Source organism: Anser brachyrhynchus, assembly GCF_964034855.1.
Source record: "Anser brachyrhynchus genome assembly, chromosome: 2".
Classification (NCBI taxonomy): Eukaryota; Metazoa; Chordata; class Aves; order Anseriformes; family Anatidae; genus Anser; species Anser brachyrhynchus.
The window spans coordinates 145,210,598-145,228,351 of NC_137695.1; the positions used below are offsets into that span (position 1 = coordinate 145,210,598).

Genomic DNA, 17,754 nt, shown 5'->3' on the forward strand with positions numbered 1-17,754 from the left:
TTTCTTTATGAGATTAAACTAGGGACCAATGTAACATTAATAGAATAAAGGCGTGTTACTTGCTGGGAGCTAAGGCTGAAGCAAATAAGAGATAATACAGGGGGTACTGAGCTAAAGATAGAATATCTGTTATTTAAGCTGTTCTATCCTTTGCAATAGCTGAGGTTTTTAGTGGAATATTTACAGTAATAATCTAATGAAATGTGCAAATTTCTATGCAGAAACAGAGCAATGTTGAAAAACTCTTTCAGTACATCCCAGATAACCACAGAAGTAAATTAATACTTTTGTACATTTTATCTATGTTGGATGCATTCTACCTGCTGAATCTAAAGTGATAATAATGACTAGGCATTCTACAGCTCTTTTCATCAATGACTCCTCAAGGGAAGAACCATCCTCACTCCTTTCTAAAAATATCACTCGCTAAACAGACCAGTGTTACTTCTAGAATGGAACTGGAATTCTGTTCTGAAGTTTTCAGAATATGTATGGGCTTTTCCATAAATTTTAGCAGCTTTTTCCCTACATTCACTGAAATACGCCAACAGAACTTTATAGTCTTGAATAGCAAAAAGATTGCTACTACGAGGCAGTGTGTAGGTATTGGTCTACCTATTAACACTTCTATGTATGTATATACGTAAATACCTAGCTGTAGTTATACATATGCTTGTTAGAAGACATTTATTCAAGATACATTTAGTCACTCATAATGAATTACTATTTAAGCCCAAGGGTTTTATTTATTTATTTATTTCTATCAACTTCATTTTAGTATGCTAGCAATAACGAAGGCCATCTATTTACATTTTTTTAAACACATCATACCATGCCATACATGCCATCTAAAATGCAGAGCAATAGCTCCTTTCTTCTCAACTGTTCTAATGACTGAAGTAGTTTACTTTGCCATCATCTTACTCATGTAAGTAAATCTTTGTCTTGCAGAATATAGTATAAATTTTGCTTGACACAATATATGAAGCTTACAAACAGGAAGTGGAGGAAAAGGTTTAAGGAGGAACTATGGTCATATTCTTAATATCTTTTTCTTATTGCAAATTATATTAATGTTATGGTTGTACTTAAAGGCCCAAATCATTCAAACGTTCTTTGTCATAAAACAATACATGAAAAATACTGTTTCTCTTTTCAAAATTTAGTGTGAAATTGGAGAAGGTAACTCAAAGAAATGTGTGCCGCATACACAAAAAGTAATGAAGGTGTAGGCTGATGAATACCTAGTTGGTTTAACTTTTAAAAATACAAGAAGGTAAGAGCAATATAATACTCTTCAGGATTAGTTAAAGAAAACCTTGTAGTTTAACCCTAGCAGGCAGCTAAGCGTCACACAACTTACTCTCCCCAGCTGGGAAGAGGGACAGAACTGGAAAGGTAAAAGTGCGAGAACTCATGGGTTGAGATAAAACAGTTTAGTAGGTACAGCAAAAGCTGCATGTGCAAGGAAAGCAAAACAACAAATTCATTCATCGCTTCCCATTGGCATACAGGTGTTCAGCCACTTCCAGGAAAGCAGGGCTCATCATTTGTAACAGTTCCTTTGGAAGACAAATGACATCACTCTGAACGTCCCCAACTACTCTTCCTCATTCTTTACTCCATCTTTGATTGCTGAGCATAACGCCATATAGTACAGAATATCCCTTTGGTCACTCTGGGTCAGCTGTACCGGCTGTGCCCCCTCCCAGCACCTGGTGGACCCCTAGCCTCCTTGTTGGCAGCGCAGCATGAGAAGCAGGAAAGTCCTTGGCCCTGTGTAAGCACTGCTCTGCAACAACTAAAAACATTGTGTTTTCATGGTTATTTTCACAGAAAATCCAAAACACAGCATTGTGTGATCCTCTGCAAAGAAAATTAACTCTATCCCAGCCAGAATCATGACAGAAAAGAAAAACAAAGGAAAGTAAAACCTTTGAAAAGATCATGAAAAAAAGGCAGAAAATGGAGAGATAAGAGATATTGCTTAACAAGAACCATCATCTCCACATTCACTTTCCTTTTTAAGATGGAAGGCCTCATGTTAGGCCTATGAAGTGAATTAATTTTCAGGTCCATGTAAGTACATTGTCAGTCCTGAGCTAATAGGTTATATTATTATGTTTGATAATACCTACATTTCTTCAGATTTTATTTGAAGACTCAACAATTGTATTTGTCCTATAAATATCATCTGTCTTTTTAGTAATTTCTTGTGTCTTGTCAAATACAGGAGATGTAAAAGATTTTTGTGGGGCAGCCAATGTACTTTCTTTGATATGATACATTTCTCATGTGAATATATTTTCCTGTAAGTAGATGATAGTAAAGCCCATACTTTCATTTTGGAAAGTATTAGAAAAGAGTAACATCTAGCATTCCCAAGTTCTTTAACAACAAAATATTTTCTCAGTGAGAAATTTGAAGTAAGAGCTCAAAGACTTCATGTTGGAAAGATGATGAATTTCTGTTGCTTAACTTGAAAATATGAAACACTTATAAAAAATCTAGAATATAAAATGGTCTTTTTGAGTAGTTTCAAGATGCCTTTTGAATATTTCTGACATCCACTGGGTTCACTTTTCTGATTCAGATCTAAAGTCAATTGACCTTTTCCCCTTATTTTTTTCCTTATATGGAGAGTACAACCACAGAGATTCACAAAGGTAGTGGAAAAAAATTATCATACTAAGTATGGCCAACTCAGTAAACAGTGTATGTTCCAGGAGTACATTTTTGATGGATCAATAAGTTTTAGATGGAAATAATTCTAGATGGTTACATAATAAAGTTATATTCTGAGCTCACAATGCTGTTAGCTGAAGCATGGCACAATAATTGTAAGAAAAGCATAGATTACAGTCTTTAATAGTACCAGACATAAATAATAAAACTACTAATATGATGACTTTTTATCAAATTGGCGTCTCTTTTTATTAAGGTTTGCTTAACTGAAGAAGAGGTATATATGATACATTCTTGCACCCCCTCCCCTCCCCCCGGTTAGTGAATATGATAGAAATTTCACTGAAATAAATATTTTCAGTCTTTAGATGAAACCGAGATCTGAGATACAGCTGATTTCTTTGCATGCATCACACATGAAATTAATCAACTGATTGCTTATTTTTCTTCTTGCATCTATAATTCATATAGGTCAAGTGTGGTTTGTTATCAGATACACTAAATTGTATACAAGTATATGCATACGTGCAATCCAATAAAATAAAAAGTGACTTCATAAAAGTCAAGAGGAAGATTAACTTTTCTTTCTTGAAAAACCATCATATTATCTACTTCTTTACTGCTGAAGCACATTTAATTCAACATCTCTCTAAAAGACTATAGAAATAGACACCCTTCCTGCTTCATTGAAGGAATAGGTCCTGCTTGACGAACTTGATCTCCTTCTATGACCAAGTGACACGCTAGGTGGATGAGGGGAAGGCTGTGGATGTGATCTACCTTGACTTCACTAAGGCTTTTGACACCGTTTCCCACAACATTCTCCTCAACAAACTGGCTGCTCGTGGCTTGGACTGGCGTACGCTTCACTGGGTTAGAAACTGGCTGGATAGCCGGGCCCAAAGAGTTGTGGTGAATGGAGTCAAATCCAGTTGGAGGCCGGTCACTAGTGGAGTCCCCCAGGGCTCAGTACTGGGGCCGGTCCTCTTTAATATCTTTATCGATGACCTGGATGAGGGGATCGAGTGCACCGTCAGTAAGTTTGCAGATGACACCAAGTTAGGTGCGTGTGTCGATCTGCTCGAGGGAAGGAAGGGTCTGCAGGAGGATCTGGATAGGCTGGACCGATGGGCTGAGGTCAACTGTATGAAGTTCAACAAGGTCAAGTGCCGGGTCCTGCATCTGGGGTGCAACAACCCCAAGCAGCGCTACAGGCTGGGAGATGAGTGGCTAGAAAGCTGCCTGGCAGAGAAGGACCTGGGAATACTGGTTGATAGTCGGCTGAATATGAGCCAGTAGTGTGCTCAGGTGGCCAAGAAGGCCAACAGCATCCTGGCTTGTATAGGAAGCAGTGTGGCCAGCAGGTCTAGGGAGGTGATTGTCCCCCTGTACTCGGCTCTGGTGAGGCCGCACCTCGAGTACTGTGTTCAGTTTTGGGCCCCTCGCTACAGGAAGGACATGGATGTGCTCGAGCGAGTCCAGAGAAGGGCAACGAAGCTGGTGAGGGGTCTGGAGAACAAGTCTTACAAGGAGCGGCTGAGGGAGCTGGGGTTGTTTAGCCTGGAGAAGAGGAGGCTCAGGGGAGACCTCAACGCTCTCTGTAGGTACCTTAAAGGAGGCTGTAGAGAGGTGGGGTTTGGTCTATTCTCCCACGTGTCTGGTGACAGGACGAGGGGGAATGGGCGAAAGTTGCGCCAGGGGAGGTTTAGGTTGGATATTAGGAAGAACTTCTTTACTGAAAGGGTTGTTAGGCATTGGAATGGGCTGCCCAGGGAAGTGGTTGAGTCACCATCCCTGGAGGTATTTAAAAGACGTTTAGATGTAGAGCTTAGCGATATGGTTTAGTGGAGGTCTTGTTAGTGTTAGGACAGAGGTTGGACTAGATGATCTTGGAGGTCTGTTCCAACCTAGACGATTCTGTGATTCTGTGATTCTGTGAATGCCTAGCCAGTCCTCAGAGAGTAATTTATGAAATCAATAGTCCAACATGCATAAAAAATAATATAATTTTGTTTCAAACTAACTGGCAAGTTTGAATTAAAAGGAGGCCTTCTGTTGCATGAGGAAATGCTGCACACAGCTAATGTGTGATGCAAGACAGTGTAATTGTAGGGACAACCTTTTAAATAAATAACTGCTTTTTTTCAGAAATCCAAGCAGAAGTACCATAATCTAAGGTCACAGTTGGTAACCTCCAGTAGCTCTAAGAACATTAAAAATGTAAGCATAGAATCAGTTGCCATTGGAATGCCTGTTTGCTAGCAGCATGTTCTGTGAACCAAATCAATATACACTCCAGAGACCTTTCTGTGTGTTTATTGTTTGCTCTTTTTTTTTAAACTTAATAGTTCTGTTAAAAAAATATAAAATATATATATTTGTTAAGTAAGACAGGATGAATTATTAATTGCACAGATAAAGTGTCATGTAAACCGTGTTTGTGGATTGTTTGCTTAAATAGCCAAATGTCACTGAATCTCCTTTCTTCTTTTCCTTTTTTCCTTTTTTTCCTTTTCTCCTCCCCTCCCCTCCCCTCCCCTCCCTGAACAGTTCAGATGAACAAGTTGCTACTTCATATACTGTCATAAATTATTCTCTGTTCATTGTTATTACTTCATTTGTGGGTAGTTTGGTTAATCAATTTGTAACGTGTGCAGGGACTGCAAATGAGTGACTGAAACTTTTCCAAAAGGTTATTAATTCATACAAATAATAAAAGGTACAGGTTTCAATGTAAAAGAACCAAAATCCATGTTTTTATTGTTATTAATAACAGCAGTTATTTATTTTTTTTCTTAACAGGACCCACTAGACTGGGAAAATTTTGGAATACTAAAAAATGGTAGGATCTCTAAACACAGAAAATTTATAAAATATTTGAGATGGCATTCATTTTTTGTTTAGAAAATATTATCTTTGAGTTTTCATTTTATTTTTGATTTCTGAGTCATTTCTTACAAATATAAAATTTGACCTTGTTGCAGGGCTTACTGTACTATTGATTCTACTTTGCTTATTCCTAATGATCCATTTTCTGAGGCTTATGTGGTTTGCAGAAACCTGAAACAAGATCTCTTATGTAACTTCCATAACCTGTTCCTCACAGAATATCTGTAAATTGTTTTCAGTTAACATGACTGCCAACACTCTGGTATTGTAGCTATCCTCTGTGTTACAGAAAGATAAATTCTGTGATGTGTAAATTGTTATATGTGTTGTGCTGAGTTGTCTTGTTGAACTCTCTCTGTATTCGCCTTTCAGCTAAAGCTAGTGCATATCATGAATGTCATCTGAAACAGACGTTCACTACTTTTTAAGTTCAATTTCAGAAAAAAATTCTACACATAACTCTCACTTTCTGAAAAAAACATAAACACCACCACCCTACAATATTATATAGCTCATAGCTACTTGTAAGTCATCAATCTCTGTAAAATACTTCGAGGTCTGTTATTTTATTATATAATAGAAAGATGTGTGATGACATTCACATGTAGGCTTTCAGATGTTTTACATAATCACAGAATTAGGTATTTTCTTCACATTTCCTGAGAATGCCACAGGATTTGTTAAGGGGAAGAGCTAACATTGGTTTGTTGTTGTTCGTTTTTTCAGTTTGATGCCAGAAAAAAAGAAAAAAAATCAACAAAACATTTGTTTACAAATCTCTCTCTAGTGACACTGTATGTAAGTCTCTTGACACTGGAAGGCAAGGCTGTTTTCAAAAATTTGTTTTCAAAACTCTAGACACTCTGCTAAATAATTTACTTCATTATAAAGCAATTCAAGAATATAAGAAATATCTAAAGTATATTAAAAAAATCTACATTTCCAATACTTGCCAGAGCTCCGAAAGCTCAAAAATCAATAAAATTGTACTCTACTGCTACGGTTTTGTTTATTGGTCATTGTCCAACATAAAAACCAAACATATTATAATTAGTGAATTAGTGAACTTATATTGAAATATTGGATGTTAGACTTAATTATATCCCAATAAAGCAAGAAAAAGTTGTTCTTTTTATGTTGCATGCATGCTCTTTTATGGTAAGAACAGGTCTCTCTTGTAGTGTGCTTTTTCTTAGGTATGTGCCCAAGTACACTTTTATTAAATATGTGAACATTTATTGAGCTGGATGTAATTATATGATGTACAATGGAAAGGAAGTAACATGACATTTTTGCGTACTCACTTAGTTGCTATCATTCTGAGGGAAGGCACAGTCATTGTAATAAAGGCGGGAGATTAAGCATGGATTAATAAAACTTGTAGCTGCCTGGAAGAGCAGGCTTTAGTGGAGAATAACAGTTGTTCTTTGGTTACAGTCCTCAGGCAGGCAGCTCTTTGTGCTCAGACATAATTTGGTTATAATTAGAACCAAATTTATATGTGTTATGTGCATTCTTATTATCTTCAATTTTCTTTACTTTTGAAGTAAGTTGAAGTTTATAGCCAATATCTAGTAACATATCAAAAATACTTAATGGTGAAATAGAGCTGAAGACATGCACCTCAAATTAATATTTGAAGGATAAAAGAAAAAATATTTCTAAAAGAGATTTCCTTTTCTAAGTCTGATACTATTGTAGAAACTACATATATTACAATGTAGTCTTCAGACACTAAAAATGATGTGTAAGTATTTTAATGGGAAGAAAATTCCAGTGAATTTTTGGATTTTAAATCTGATAGAGAAATGTTTAAAATGAATAATTGCTTGAAATTATAAAGTCAAGTGAAGTTAGAAATAACAAACACACTTTTGATAAAGGAAATCAGTGAAGATAGCAAGTGGTAAAGCTTCCACTTTCTTATTTCTTGAATAACATCAGTTTTTTGAAAGATATTATTTATCATATTCAATCACTGAGATCAATAAAAATTACCTTTAACAAAAGTCAAACTTTATAGTATAAGAGAAGAGCTGTTTTTTTTTTTTTTTCTTTTAATCAATCTGGGCTGAATTACCACCTTCTAACAAGATACCATTCAGCTGCCTTATCACTACAAAGGACTATATCTTCTTAACCTTGCCATAAGGTAAGTTAAAATTTATATCCTCATAAAATTAGTTTAAGGTAATGCATTGTACCTTGAAAGTTAGGGTGAGTTAAGTGTACACATATGGTCCTTTGTAAGTAACCTGATGAACAGTAATTTGTAGAGCTGTCATAAACTGATTGCTTTTGATTTTGTGCCCATACACTTCTATGAATAGGAAATATTCTCTACTTGTGCATTTATAGCTTGGCTCTACATGGGTAGTAGCACTTTCATGAAATGTGGCGGATCTATAATTCTGATGGGAATAAGTACTTTTTAAAATCATGGTACAGATGAACAAGCTGCAGAGTGCTGACCCTTATTTAATCAGTTACAGGATCTATTTATGTATGTATTTATTTGTTTGTTTGTTTGTTTATTTGTTTATTTTTGTGAAAAGCATGATGTGGTTCATACTGATAATAATATTAGATATTTGACACAATATGATAGACTTTGAGACCTTGGCTAACATAATTCCTTTAAACCCACTGTTCTACTCATTGAGGGCTGCTGGAAGCATCTTTAAGTCTAACAAGGTGACCATAAAGGGTAAACAAAATGAATCAAAATATTTGACCAAAAAGAGGTCAGAATTCCAGAATCTAAATACTACAATGAAAATACCTTTCAATAGTAGAAAATGTATATGTTATTTCAAAATTAAAGGCCATAGCAGCAATAAACATTACCACAGACATGATTACAAATTCAAGCTGAAGAGATGAGCTGTTAAAAAATAAAAATCCCATTTACATTTAAGATGACTCATGTGTGTGAAAGATTTTTTTTTGAACAGATTAAATAAAATGTTTATATTGTTTATAAACAAAGCATTCTCTAAAGAGTGCTCAAATGCACCTGTACTGTAGCAAATTGGAATTTCTAAATACAAGTGTTTTGATATCCCTCTCCCAATACATTATATTAGCTTCTCTTTTCTAAAATGATTCATCAGTGATTCATCAAATGAGTTTTAGAAGAAGCTATGTCATTCTTGCATAATAACTGGCCTCTGTGTCACCCTTACTTGGTGAACAAAGAAAATCAACAGCCTTCTCACCCCTTCTCAGGTATGCTTCTTCCAAAACAAGGCTGAAACACCTACTGGTATGTCTGTGAGAAGCTAAAAGTAATGACACCTGCTCTGACAGAGCACTGGCAAATGTCATTTTTCAGTGCTCTTAAGACAGTATCTACTGATTCCGTGCAGTTTTATATAACCCATTTTCTTATTTTCCATATGGCCAAGAATCTTGAATGAAAACAGGATCTTAACAGCTCATCATCTCTACTTGAATTAATAATATTCTGTTTGTGATATCACAAATTATTGCTATGAAAATGATTATGATTTCACAGAAGGCTGGGGTAAAAAATAAGCTGTAAATGCAACTAATCAAAGATACTCTCTTCATGCAAATGAAAATCTAATTAGAAGAGGAAACAATCTGTTTTTACAGACCACCATGAAAAGAGCTGCTCAGCATTACATACAGTTTGATAAAAATGTTAGCCTGAAAAAGCTACTGGAGTAAGTAAAAGTTATTGAATATTTAATCCTGGCTTTTAAGATACAATCCTAAAATATTCAATCCATGGAGCTTCTGCTGAAATCAGAATAACTTTTGCTGTTGGTGCCCTTGCAAAAGCGAATCTTTAGATTTCTTTTGAAGTGTTAAATGCAGTTTCATTGGAACGGGGAATTCATGTTAGATACATGGTCTTTCTGCACACAGAATGCTAACAAAGTCTAATAAAAATGGTGTTGAAGTGCTGAAGTATATTATGCTAGGGTTGCAAGACTAACTTTGTCATATTGTATATAAAACTGTATTTTAGATTCAGTTTTAATTTGCCTTTTTTGGGGGTTGTTATTTTCCTTTAAGAGTCTCTTTTGTTGACTAAGTAATTAATATTTTACACTAAAGATTCTTTATTGTTTTTATCCTTAAAATATGGTTATTTCTTTTAGCCCTGTTCATTTCAGAACATGTTTCTTGAAGAATAACATCATCCTGATAAAGAAGATGCTTCAAGCCAAAACTTGCAAAAGCTTTCAGTTTTGCATATAGAATCAGTTAGTAGACATAAGCATCATAAGAACATATATTTTATTAGATTATACAAATTTATGAATATTGGAGCTCTTCAGAGAAGCGGATTGTCTTTTAGCAAAATGTCATTGAGACATTTTTCATTTCAGAATGAAAAATTTCAAGCTGGTAAAACAGAGAAGCTGAAGAAAACCTTGGAATAACTGAAAACCTCTAGATCAAGTCTTTCCATTATTTTGCCTTCTCATATTAATAAATTCGAGATGATCAGTTTATTAATACCTTTTGACTGCTTTGACCCCTTCGATACTTGTTTGTCTTTTATCTACTTCTAACAGTGTACCATTCTGTAGAACTTTATCACTAGACAGAGGAAAAGACTCATATTGGTTCATTGGTTAAAGCCTGCGCTATGGGATTTGGGGAGGTATTTTTATATATATTACTGATCTGAATATATATTTTATATATCTGGTATATATACTACTGATCTGAATGGGGCAAAGTAAGAATTTTAAATAATGCCTGCTATATAGCACAAAGGTTTGAAAGGCTGAGATTCGAGGTTCCTTATTCTAATGAGGAAAAACAGAGATATGAATAACTCCATAGCTACAAGCTTGTGTAACAGAGAAGCATGAGATTATTCCAACGTTTGCTAAGTATCTGGATCACGCACAGCCCAAGAATAGGGTAAAATAAAAATAAGCTTCAGTAATATATCCACATCTTTATTTTCACACTAAGGCTTTTTCTCAGGACATTCTAACTACCTTAATGGTTGATAAAAGTTCATATGTTATCAGACGGAGAGACTGAAGTCCAGCATTTAGTCACAGTGTAGATAGACAACAGCAATTAACCCTCCCATATGTTTTTTTCAGAGGTCTATTTCTGTTCAGAGGAATCCACTTCTAGTAGTGTGTACCTCACTTTCATTGCCCATGCCATTCTGAATGTGAACTGCTGATGAAGAGAGAGAAAAATCCAATCTAACAAATCATTACTAGTACTCTTAGATGATTTAGTTCCCACTAATTGAAAAAGCTCCACAGAAACAGCACTGAGATTATTCTTTTACCTCCTCCAGTAACACAAAGGGATAAGGAAAAATATGGCATATGTCCTTCAATGTTCAGGCCCAACAGAGTCATGACTTAAAGATTTTTTTTTACTCTACTTTATGGTGTTAAGATATATGGTACATTTTCACCATACACATGCAATTTATTTTCCTCTGTAAAATTGTTAAACTATTTCTCTGTTTTTATACATGCACACACATATACATGTATACAAACACATATATTTATACATATATATGTATATATGCATACGTATATATACATATTTATATATACACATAGACATACACACATGCAGATGTACTTAACTACCTAATAAACACTTTCTTCAATCAAGATTTTAATGCAGTGATACACTTTCCAGAAAGATTGATTTCTAGGGTTCCTTGTAGTTTTGTAAGATAGTACTGATTCAGAACTATAAATCAGTTCTAATAGGAACAGAACTAGACAGTCTTGAGGTCACCAAGAAACCACCTCAAAAATGCAAAATCCTCTACCCTAAATATGCTGTGTGTTTGGGATGTTCAGTGTAATTTCCACAGCAGGAATACAGGATAATTAAATTTATGGCCGTGTGCACTAAAGAAGTTCAAGGAATACAAAAAATAATTTAATGCATTATGCATGTTCCATTTTTGTGAAAAGGGAGACAAATTTTGAATATATATAATGCACTTACTGTTCATTGACTTCATGACATAATATGGACAAGTTTATTAAAATGTTAAATTAAGAGAAGGCTATTGGAATCTAAGCATGTTGCCTATCTGTGGTGGTTTTACACTGATGACTAGCTAAACTCCACAGTACTGCTCTCTCACTCCCTGTCCTCAGTGGAAGAGGGGGAGATGATATGTAGAGAAAGAGCTCAGTGGTACAGATAAGGACAGGGAGATCACTGACCAATTACCATCATGGGCAAAAAAGTCTCAGCAGAATAGGTATTAATGTAATTTATTGCCTATTGCTAACAGATTTGAACAGTAAGAACTAAAAGCAAACTAAAAACACCTTCCCCCCACCCACACTTCTACCTGCTCACCCCGAATGGCAGAAGGGAATGAGGTTGTGGTCAGTCCTGAACACTTCGTCACTTGCTGCTCCTTCATCTTCACTCTATTCCCCTGCTCCAGCATGGGGTCCCTCCTATGGGATGCCATCCTTCCCAAGATGATCCTATGTGGGCTTCCTACAGACAGCAGTTCCTCAAGAACAGTTCCAGTATGGATCTGTATCACAGGGTGCATTCATCAGGACCAGACTGCTCCAGAATGGGTCCCACAGGTGGCAGCTCTCCCCAGACCCCCTGCTCCTGCGTGGGCTTCTCTCCATGGGCTGCAGCTCCGGCCTGGGGCCTGCTCCTGCGGGGGCTCTCCATGGGCCGCAGCCTCCTCCAGGCCACATCCACCTGCTCCACCGGGGGCTCCTTCACGGGCTGCAGCGTGGAGATCTGCTCCGTGTGGGACCCGTGGGCTGCAGGGGGACAGCCTGCTCCACCAGGGGCCTCTCCACAGGCCACAAAGGAACTACTGCTCCAGTGCCTGGAAAATCTCCTGCCCTTCTTCACTAACCTTGGTTTCTGCAGGGCTGGTTTTCTCTACATTTTCCCACTCCTCTCTTCCAACTGATGTTGTGCAGCTTTTTTTTCCCCCTTTTCTTAAATTTGCTCTTCCAGAGGCACAACCAGTTATCATTCCTTGGCTGAGCTCTATAACCAGTGGCGGGTCCCTTTTAGAGCCAGCTGGAGCTGGGTCTTAGCTAACATGGGGTTGCTTATGGGCTTTTCTCACAAAGGCCACCCCTGCATAAGTGCAATACACTTCATCAGTAGAATATATTTAATTAATAAGTATACTGAAAAAATGAAGTTTCCTTTTTCATGTTGTTGCCTACTCTTTAATCTAAAATCTCTCTATAAAAATACGGCATTTTATAAATATAATCACATACATCCAAATATATAATACTTTGTATTATATTTTAAAATAAATTGGTATAATATTTCACAATATTATTGTAAAAAAAGATGATATTAAAATCCAAACAAAATTTTAAATATATATGTCATTCTTGTAATTTTTATTTACATATAGATATATTATTATTACAGCCAATACCCCCCCCCAAAAAAAAAGATAAACTATGTCTCAATTAGAAAAAAAAAAAAAAAAAAGCAGTGTTAACTAATATTATTTGTGAATTTAGGGCAAATCCAATGAATAGTGTAAGATGGAACAAGTCGTGGAATTGGCTATGTAGGAGTTGCCCTTGATTGTGCTATTCTTTCTGTTTAATTATATCTAGAATTTAACATTTACATGTTATTAATTATATATCCAATTAAAACCAGAAAACTTAATTTTGCACTTCGCAAAATGGGTGCCTTGTCATGTTTAATTGGAGAGAGAGTGGGGGTGGGATGGACTGTGTGTCTGAACTGCATGTCAAGGACTCTTTATGCATTTTACATTTAAAATTAATTAGATAAAATGTAAGATTGCTGTTGAGAATGTGACCAGAAATGAAGAAGGGTCTTAATGCCCAGCAGAAGCCTTATACAGCAATCAGGCTTTTGCTTATTCTCTGTATTATTCTCTGCCTTAATGCTGAATTTGGTTACTCAAAAGCATCCCCTCTTCTCAGGAAGGCTAAGAGCTCAGCCCAGGTGTGGCTTTCATCCCTTCTGTTCTCTTCCCCTTATCAGTTACTTTTACTATAACATCTCTCCTTCTGCATCTTTATGCTTTATCCAACCATCTTCTGTAGCCCAATAAATACTGCAATTTTAAATATAGTAATTACTGTTACTAGTAGAGGGCCCCAGGTCTGCAGACACAGAATTTCTTTGTGCTTGTATTGGTCTCGGCTATTTTATCACATTTTAGCTGTTGTTAGTACAAGTCTAACAATCAGGTAACTTTTTTTTTTTTTTAATTACATTTCAGTTTATAGTGATAATGTGTAATTATTCAGCTTAAATATTCTAAATAAAAATTTACACGGGCAAGTGGACACAGAATGATATCAGAAACTATTTCCTAGTATTTAATATTATTATCGGCACAGCTCATATATGCAACCAAAAATATATATTATTAATACGTTGAAAATCTTAGCAGTTGAATTAAAGAATTTTCATTATTTCACATTTAAACATTACATCATACCATTAAAAAATTAATTATCACAGATTTCTAGGTTGGAAGAGACCTCAAGATCATCGAGTCCAACCTTCGACCTAACACTAAGTACTCCACTAAACCATATCGCTAAGCTCTACATCTAAACGTCTTTTAAATACCTCCAGGGATGGTGACTCAACCACTTCCCTGGGCAGCCCATTCCAATGCCTAACAACCCTTTCAGTAAAGAAGTTCTTCCTAATATCCAACCTAAACCTCCCCTGGCGCAACTTTCGCCCATTCCCCCTCGTCCTGTCACCAGACACGTGGGAGAATAGACCAAACCCCACCTCTCTACAGCCTCCTTTAAGGTACCTACAGAGAGCGTTGAGGTCTCCCCTGAGCCTCCTCTTCTCCAGGCTAAACAACCCCAGCTCCCTCAGCCGCTCCTTGTAAGACTTGTTCTCCAGACCCCTCACCAGCTTCGTTGCCCTTCTCTGGACTCGCTCGAGCACATCCATGTCCTTCCTGTAGCGAGGGGCCCAAAACTGAACACAGTACTCGAGGTGCGGCCTCACCAGAGCCGAGTACAGGGGCACAATCACTTCCCTAGACCTGCTGGCCACACTGCTTCTTATGCAGGCCAGGATGCTGTTGGCCTTCTTGGCCACCTGAGCACACTGCTGGCTCATATTCAGCCGACTATCAACCAATACTCCCAGGTCCCTCTCGGCCAGGCAGCTTTCCAGCCACTCATCTCCCAGCCTGTAGCTCTGCTTGGGGTTGTTGCGCCCCAGGTGCAGGACCCGGCACTTGGCCTTGTTGAACTTCATACAGTTGACCTCAGCCCATCGCTCCAGCCTATCCAGATCCTCCTGCAGAGCCTTCCTGCCCTCGAGCAGATCGACACACGCACTTAGCTTGGTGTCATCTGCAAACTTACTGAGGGTGCACTAGACGCCCTCATCCAGATCATCGATAAAGATATTAAAGAGGACCGGCCCCAGTACTGAGCCCTGGGGGACACCACTAGTGACCGGCCTCCAACCAGATTTGACTCCATTCACCACAACTCTCTGGGCCCGGCTATCCTGCCAGTTTCTAACCCAGCGAAGCATACGCCAGTCCGAGCCCCGAGCAGCCAGTTTCTTGAGGAGAATGTTGTGGGGAACTGTGTCAAAAGCCTTACTGAGGTCAAGGTAAACCACATCCACAGCCTTTCCCTCATCCACCAAGCGCGTCACTTGGTCATAGAAGGAGATCAGGTTCGTCAAGCAGGACCTGCCTTTCATAAACCCATGCTGACTGGGCCTGATCGCCTGCTTGCCCTGCAAGTGCCGCGTGATGACCCTCAAGATAATCTGCTCCGTGAGCTTTCCTGGCACTGAGGTCAAACTGACAGGCCTATAGTTCCCCGGGTCTGCCCTGCGGCCCTTCTTATAGATGGGCGTCACATTGGCTAGCCGCCAGTCAACTGGGACCTCCCCCGATAGCCAGGACTGCCGATAAATGATGGAAAGCGGCTCGGCCAGCTCCTCTGCCAGTTCTTTCAGTACCCTCGGGTGCATCCCATCCGGCCCCATCGACTTGCGCACATCCAAGCTCCGTAGCAGGTCGCCAACCATTTCCTCATGGATAGCGAAGGCCACATCCTGCTCCCCTGCTAATTAATTATTTATTAATTTATATTTAATTCATAATTATTTAATTTATTAAATATTATTTTTATTAAAAATATTATTTTATAATACATATATTTAAATATTAAAAATATTATTAAAATTATTAATTATTTATTAATTATTTATTAATTTATATTAATTAATTATAATACAGGTCAAATTGTTGTACACACATCCTAGTACCTACCCCTTTTTCTGGAGTTACCCGCATCTTTTCCCTGCTCCTCTGATCAGAAGTAAATGTCTTTAGTCTGGAGGGGGGTATGGCAAGTCATCAGAATAGTAAATACATAATAATAAATACATAATAAGGAGTATGATGGTAATGATGATGGTTTCTTTTCCTTTCTCCAAGATTTACCTAGTACTATTTTATGTCTTTGCTGAACTCACTTTGCAATTTGATCTTTCTTCATTGGTCTGCAACCATGTTATACATATGGTGCATTTTATGTGTACTGATTATATTTTTTGTTCTCTCTAGGGACAAATGTTAAAAACAGCTTTGTCCAGCTCTTATGTCTGCATTTCTAAGCTATTTATAGCCCTGAAGCCTGGGCCATGTGCCCTGTCTCCCATGCTTGTACTTCTGCTCGTAACCACAGGTACACTATACAAGCGTAAGCAAAAGTAAAACTGAGTCAGATTGAGTAAACGTAACAACAGTCACTGTAGAAGTGGCTGTTACAGACAATAAAACAAAAGCAAATTTTCAGGCAGGTTGAAGCAAGTTGAGATGAAGTAAACCTTGCAAACTCCAGACCTAAGGATTTGCAAAGTCATTATATGTCTGCAGTGTGTTACTGGGTTACAGAGCTAAAAAGTCATAGTCTGCAAACAAATCACAAACCACACCTGGTAGTATTCAAGGTAAAATCAATTCTAAAGTTAATAAAGGGGATAGAAAAACTAAAAACATTGAGCAAAAGGACTCATAAACCAACCTAGGAGAACCACAAAGAGAGAGTCAAACTGCTGGCAGACATTTTGGGATCCTGATGACTTGTGGTGATGCCATGTTGTATATTTATAACTGTTTATAACTGTTGTATTCTGATTAGATATTATAATTGCACTAAGAATAAATTCTTGGCTTCTCACATAAAGTGTGTTATTTTCATGCACTTAATGACAGTTTGAATGCAACACAGTTTTTTCAAACAAGAAAAAGAAAATATCAATCATTTATTTGACTAGAAATTTTCAGTGATTATTCTGTTATTTTCAGTTTTTAATGCATTGAAAACCTTTCTCAATGTCTTTCTAAGTCTAAAATAATAAACAAGATTTAGTCTGAATTTACTACTTCCAATGAAGAAATTAGTATTCATCAGCTGTTGGGACTTAGTTTTTGAAACTTTGAAATCAAACATCTACAGAACCAAACTAACCTCTGATTTTGGCTCTGCATTCATGTTCTGCCTTATTATAAATAAAGTTAAATTGTCTTACATGTATCCTACTGTATGACTTGAAAGTCAGAAATGACATCTTTTTAAGAAATTCTTGTCAGTTGGTTTTGTCATATTTGCCTTCATAAGAAAAAGCAAAATCAGCAAATTAGTTTTTTTTAGTTGTGCAATCAAGCAACAAATTTTTATGGCTTGAAAGACCAAAGCAGGGAAGGTGAAATACGGGTATTAGCGGACACAGAATAACTCTAGTAAGATACAATTACAATAAGAAGAAACAGTGCTGGTTGTTATATTTGCCTTAATTTTTATCATCACTCTCCTTCACTTTCTATAAAATTATCTTACATACAGAAAAGAGAAACATAAAGGAATGAAAAATTAAGATAGAATACAACCTGTGGAGCATATCTCAATATATGCCCAATATCTCAATATCTCAAAATATCTCAATATTTTTTTTTTTTTTTTTTAGACAGGGTCTTCTGTGAAGCTATTTTATTCATGATTGCGATGGTATGTATTCTGCAAGCAGGAGCACACAGAAAAAGTTTATCATAATCTTATATTCCCTATTACCCAACACCTGTTTCCTCACTGGCTGAGTACTACAGGTTCACAACCTTTCTATACCATATATGTACAATTTTATTTGACCAACCAT

At 37.0% G+C, this 17,754-nt stretch overlaps 1 long non-coding RNA gene across 1 annotated transcript; it reads left to right on the forward strand.

Annotated features, from left to right (window-relative positions):
* Positions 1-5,335: 5,335 nt before the first annotated feature.
* Positions 5,336-10,853, forward strand: LOC308191321. The gene is made up of 3 exons (XR_013947891.1): positions 5,336-7,120; positions 7,669-7,726; positions 9,936-10,853. It is a non-coding gene; the product is annotated as an uncharacterized lncRNA (long non-coding RNA).
* Positions 10,854-17,754: the final 6,901 nt, after the last annotated feature.